Raw genomic sequence first — 6,856 nt, forward strand, 5'->3', positions numbered from 1 at the left:
ATTTGTAGAGATAAATAGAAGCCATGAGGGAAAAACTTAACCAGGCTAGCATATGGAATGAAATAATTTTTCTACTGTTCTTATTTACCTTTGGAAATAATTTCTCTTTAATCCCTAATTTGGTGTCAAGAAAAGAAAGGGAAAGAATGGCAGTGAACTAGATACGTTTTGAAACATGCAGATTGCCTTTGATCAGTCACTTGGCGATTCAATAATTTAGAGAAAATTCAAACATCAGGAAAATTTCAACTCTCAACAGTAGATGGTTCACAATAAAAATTAGTGCCAATGAATATTATATGAATACATTGTCAACTAAAATAAACAATTTTATTGTTCATGCCAGTACTTAAAGGAGGATCACTGAAATATCCTTTATAGTGCATACATGCATTTATGTTTTAAACAAAAAATCCCTTGGAAGATTTTTACGCAGGACAGAAAATTCCATTTATAAGTATGAGGGTTCTTATAATGACATATCATTTTCAGTAGTAAACTCATGTAACAACAGACAAATAGCCATTTTCAAAATGCTCTCATATCGTGACCATTTCAAAAGCAGTTCGTTCTCTTATTGTTAACAAACATCTTTAACTTTGAAGGGATAAATTAAGTGGTTGGTTTTTTGGTTTTTTTTCAAAAACTCTTTGAGGTCCCAAAGACTACATTAGTTACCCCTAATAGTAATCCCATAAAATCTTTACCTTGTCTTAGCACTTTCAAACAGCATAAAAACAGTCATAACAGCAACTCCACAGGTTGGGTTCCCACAGGAAGTAAACTCTGTGATGGAGTTTAGCATGTAGGATGTTTTCTAACAAGTGCCTTTGGACATAGTTGACCCCACAAGAATCTCGCAGTTGCTAGGTGAAGCTGACTGATAAATCACTGAATGGTTCAATGACCACTCAGACGGGGCATGACCGGCCAAGGAGGCTCTGCAGATGAGAATTCCTTCAGGAGCAGACAGCTGTAAGCTGTCTACTGCCTGTACTACCAGCAGCTGGGGCAGCACGTTCTTTATTAAAGATGGATCAGAATCAATTACTCGTACCAGTATGGTGACTCCTTGTCTGCTGGTCTCTTGGAACAAGGAACCCAAAGGGGCTAGGTGGTAATTGCACCTTATAATTCAACAGGAATTGCTAAGATGGGAAGCACAAATTACAAGAGGGACACAGGAATAATAATGGCAAGTAGGGACACTCCTGCTTCCACCTGTTGGTTCCCAGACCCATGTATTCTTTCATCAGAGACATAGCACCATATAAATGTTTTGAACTCAAAGTGTATCCTGCATCCTAGTTGATACCCCATCCTCAAAAATATCACCTCCACGCTAATGCTACAGCTGTGCCTTAACAGGCCATTCCAATACTCGCTCATTTAGGAAGCTTCTGGGTGATTCTGAGTTAAGACCGTGGACCACCTGACCATGGGCTCACTCCAACACCTTCGCCATAAAGTCAGTCCCCTGGTGTAACATGAAATTATGTATGATGCCATGCCAATAAATCAAATCCTCAATAAGTGATGGCGTGAGCAAGAAAGACAATCTCCTACCTGGAATATGTCTGTTACTGTGCCTAGTGTGATCAACTTGTCATCAAGTGCCAGGTTGGTCTCCTGGAGGGATTGTGCCATATCAGGAGCTCAGGGTTGGTCGCTGTTTCTGGCAAGTTGAACTTGAGGCAAAAGCAGAAACACTAGATCAACTTAAGTGAATAGGAGCCCATACCACTGAGCCCATACATGGCTTTCATCCCTGCCACCGTAGCCCTTTTGCTTATGTACCCATCGTGCCAGCATTAGGGTGGTATTAACGTATGATATGAAGATGCTCACACTTCATGCCCACTCCCATATGCCACATGCCTCTACCCCTTACATGCAATCTTCCAATCTGTCTCCACAAATCACTTAACAGCCAGTCATTTCTCACTGCCCAAGAGTTCACATATATTCTGAACTCAGGCCACTTCTCTTTCCACACAAAGGGGGTGACTTCAAGCTTCACCTCTTGAAGCTCTGCCCATTGGGAAGATTTTCCCTTGTGACTGGCTTTCAGTACCACGCCTGAGTGGAGCTGTACAGAGGATGCTATCTATTTTCAGCTTGCAGCCACAGAAGCAACTAGTCCATGAACCAAGTTTGGGTTTTTCCTCCTTTTTACATCTGGTCTCAAAAGATGGCCCATACACCTGTAGGTGTGACCCGAGAGACAGGAACTGATACAACACTGATGGTCGACATGGGGGTCTGGACTACCTGCTCGTGCAATTTCCATGAACCCTCGGGTCCTGCTCTTGCTCAACCCTGTATGTACCAGTTCCATCTTACCGTGGATTATTGCTGCACCTGCTGCAAGTTATGACTGGATGGTTCTGATAGAACCCCAGCTCAAGATTGCCAGTTGTAACCACATGATGATTTTGCCCCGTGGTCAGGTAATTCATCTCTCATACATCATCCTCTCATATAACAAACTATCTTCATTTTTCATAACGTATATAATTCTCCACTGAAGATGGCATGGCATTATTCTAAAACCCCCAGGGCCTCGGTTGTGATTCCCTATTTGCGGATGCCATAAACTCCAGCTTTCCTACCACTGATGTCTCTAGAAGCTTTGAACCTGCCTGGTTACATGACTGCAGAGCCCTTTTCTGCTCATAGCTGGCAGCCTTTCATGCCACTGGGTGGAAGCAGTATTCCCAGTTGGAATATACTGCCTCCAAGATCTGAAGAGGCCCACTAGGCATTATGCTTCCTTTTTCATGTTTAGGAAGTTCAGGGTGCAATAATTTGTCCTTTACTTTGGATGGCATGTCCTGGAATGCCCCTGACCAATGGAACTCTAAAAATACTAGTGATGTGACAAGGTCCCTGAATCTTCTTACGGTATCTCTCTCACCCTCTAGGGAGGGTGTCTTATCAAAGTTTCCAATATGTTAGCTCATATCGTCCAATAAATATGTTACCGTTGATATAATGTATTAATGTGATGTTCTCTGTGGCATCCTCTTCAACTTACTGGATGACAAAGGACAAGAAAGTTTAAATAGCCCTGAAGTAAAACTACAGAGGTACACTGTCATCTTTTCCCTGTGAATACACACTGTTTCTGATCTTTCATTTTCCTAACAGGGATGGAAATTATGCATCTACCCAATCAATGTCTGCCTACCAGGTACTTGGGAGTATATTCATGTACAATGGAAAGGACACCACATCTGGCACTTCAACTGCAGTTGAGCCTATGACTCAGCGCAGTTTGTGGCAGTCTGCTGTCATTCGTTACAACCCAGATGATGGGCCTCAACCATCTTTTAGATACTTAACAGGCTCACTAATTTCCTCCACCACCACCCCAGGTTAAGATAGTGTTTTTGATTTATTATTTGGCTGAGGGATAGAGGCAGTTTCAGAGATTACACTTACTTGGTGTTTTCTATTTCTTTTCCTTTTCTTCTCTTCTCTCTTCCTTCTTTCTTTTTTTGTCTCTCCCACTATAATGATTCTTGTCCTGTAGGTCAGGAACACAACGCGAGGGATTTTATGAAGTACTAAGTATTCGCTCTAGTAAAATATTCAGAGGCTAAACAAATGACATTGTTGACCCACCGTGAGCCAAACCTTGGCCAGGACTCCATTTATTACCTGGCTGCCATATGCACCCATTATATGAGGTGCTTTGGATCCCAGGTATCACTGTGAATTCAGACCCTGCATCCAACAAATATTGGGTTATTCTTACCTTTTTCCCCAGTGCAACTACTCAAATACCTGGAGGTAAGTCCCTTTGGGGAAGGACCAGGGGAATCATTACCACATGTATTTGACATGACAGTGTCCTTCTCCTGGGGACATAACTTTTCCTCAGTCAATGGTTTCTGGGTTGAAAAACTGACTCAAGTTTGGAAACAGAACAAGAGAGCGTGACTTTATCGGAGCAACTCCTCTCAGCCTCCTGAGGTGGATTTATTTTAATGATACATATTGAGTAAATTCCCTTGTTATTGTCCATCCATTTCACTCCTAAAGGAACTGTGTGTTATTAACCAACTCCACAACTCTCTGAGGATCAGACCTCCTCTGGCTGCCTCTTTAACCTTGACAATTATTATTATGGTTATGTGCACATGGCATCTGTATATGTGATGGGTTTCATTCAAATATATATAATTATATATAGATATATAGAACAGGCAAGATGTGGCCAGAAGCACACAACTGCAACAGCAAAGGAGATTAATATGATACACCACATGACAAAATGAAGGTTAAACAGTGTATGATCATCTCAACAGATGCAGAAAAGGCACTTGACAAAATCTGAAATCCATTCATGATAAAAACTGTCAGCAAACTAGGCACAGAGAGAATGTTTCTCAACATAAGAAAGGTCATATATGATAAGCCCACAGCTAACATCATACTCAGTGGTGAGAAAGTTTTTCCTCTAAGATCAGGAGCAAAACAAACATGCCCACTCTTGCCATTTTTATTAAACATAGTACTAGAAGTACTAGCCAGAGCAATTAGGCAACAAAAAGACATAATAAGGATCCAAATCAGAAAGGAAGAAGTAAAACTGTCTCTGTTTGCAGATGATGTGATATTATATATAGAAAACCCTAAAAACTCAACCCCCAAACTGTTAGAACTAATAAATGAATTCAGCAAAGTTGAAACATGTCTTTGAGAGCTCCAAGCAGAGTCCTGAGCTAGTCTACTTAGCTGAGGGTTCTAAACAATGCATCAAGAGTTCTGTAAAAAAGCCTTCCCTGTCTCTAGTCTACCAGGGACATTGTAATAATCAAGGAACTACAGGAATTGCTCCAAGTCCTTCCAAGTTAGGGAAACCCCAGCCATTTCCCACCACGGGGGCTGTAGAGTAGACAGCAGTGCCTCAGATAGGTCACCCTGCGTGACTTATCAAAAAGATCCTGGCTTAACACCTAGCATTTCAGGGGTTCTTTCCAAGTTCTATCTCCATTCAGCTCTGAACCCACTAGCTATATCTGGCCAGGCAGATAGTAACAAAGGAGTAAGATAATGATTCTGGGAGATGTAACCCAACGAACAGAGAATGTTTCTGTTATGGTGGAGAGATATCTCACTGGCCTTTACCAGGGCCTAGGACAAATATTCTACGCCGATTCCCAGCAAACAACTTTCTGGTTCAAAATTTAGCATCTCAGCCATCTTAATACCAAAAAAGTAGGACCTAGGAGACTCTTAGCACCGTGAGAAAGGAACAAAGTTCACTCTAAATGAACAAAGTAGCATTTTTGTTTAAATACTAGTCTCAAGTAATACTCGTACTTAGTACTTATACAGGGCTTCCTGTGTACCAGGCACTATTCTCAGAGCTTTGTATCTATTAACTTCTTTTATCCTCATAACAATCCTATGATGAAGTAGGTTCTGTCATTATTGTTCTCATTTTCCAAATGAATATACTAAGGCATAAAAATGTTTGGTAGGGCTTCCCTGGTGGCGCAGTGGTTGAGAGTCCGCCTGCCGATGCAGGGGACACAAGTTCGTCCCCCAGTCCGGGAAGATCCCACATGCCGCGGAGCGGCTGGGCCCGTGAGCCATGGCTGCTGAGCCTGCGCGTCCGGAGCCTGTGCTCCGCAATGGGAGAGGCCACAGCAGTGAGAGGCCCGTGTACTGAAAAAAAAAAAAAAAAAAAAATGTTTGGTAACATACCCAAGGTCACATCCGCTGGTAAGAAGTGGCAGAGCTGCGATTTAAACCCAGACAGTCTGGCACAAGAATTTGTTTTCTTAGCCATTCTGATATTCAGTGTGGAATCTACCCCTGGGAGACCTGCCAAGTTAAGGCCCAAGCCTAGGACGTGAAGTTCTAACCCGAACTATGCTAATCCGAACAAGCCCTGCCAGCACTCCAGCCCTTGATAATAACTCAATCAGATGATTCCTCATTGCCTAAGCCAGATCTTTGTTTGAATATGGAAATACAGAATGTGTGGTAGATGATGAATAAATCAAAGGCTTATAGAAAAGTTCTCACTAATGCTCAAATCATTTCAGAGTTCAATGTCTTTGCACATACTGGCAATATTCTCCACTCTTCACCACGCAAACTCCTCCTTACCTTTCAAATTCAGAACAAGTATCCTGTTCTCTGGAAGGCCTTCCTCATTCCCAACTCCAAAGGCAACCCTTCCTCTGCACCCTTTCTTTATTGTAGCATTTAGCACTTTATATTCTATCTACTGCTATTCTCATCGCTCTAGATGGCAAACTTTTTGAAAACAGAACTCTTTGGAAGGCCTCTGTTCCCTCATTGGAATACTGAGAGTAATAAAATTACCTCTTTTGCGAGGATTAACTAAAATAATCTCTGTAAACTTACTTGACATTTAATTAGCTCTCAGTGAAGGACAGCCACTCTGAAAGTATAGTTTTGTAACCTTGGGTATTTGGTACAGTGTTGACATACAATATACAGTTAGTAAATGTTTGTTAAACAAGTACAAAATAATATTCCAAAATATCCCTGAGGAAAAAACAAAAACAAAAAAATCACTGAGGATGTACTTCAAACGTCTTAGTTAAAGGTCTTTAATATAATGCTAGCCCTGATTCGTCAGTTTTGCCTATTGAAATTTCACAACTCAAGTTGTCACATACCTTGTTGGTGTCATTTCATTTTTCCTGTTACAGTTGAAGCGATGCTGTGACCAAGACTGTTTAAAATTAAAATAGAATTTGCAAGTATATTCAACATATTGAATGTTGAAGTATATTCAACAACATGTTGAAGTATATTCAACACTTTTAAATTATTTCATTGGTACATTTAGTCATCTTACATTTTAAAA

Source organism: Mesoplodon bidens (assembly GCF_964165515.1).
Source record: "Mesoplodon bidens genome assembly, chromosome: 9".
Lineage (NCBI taxonomy): Eukaryota > Metazoa > Chordata > Mammalia > Artiodactyla > Ziphiidae > Mesoplodon > Mesoplodon bidens.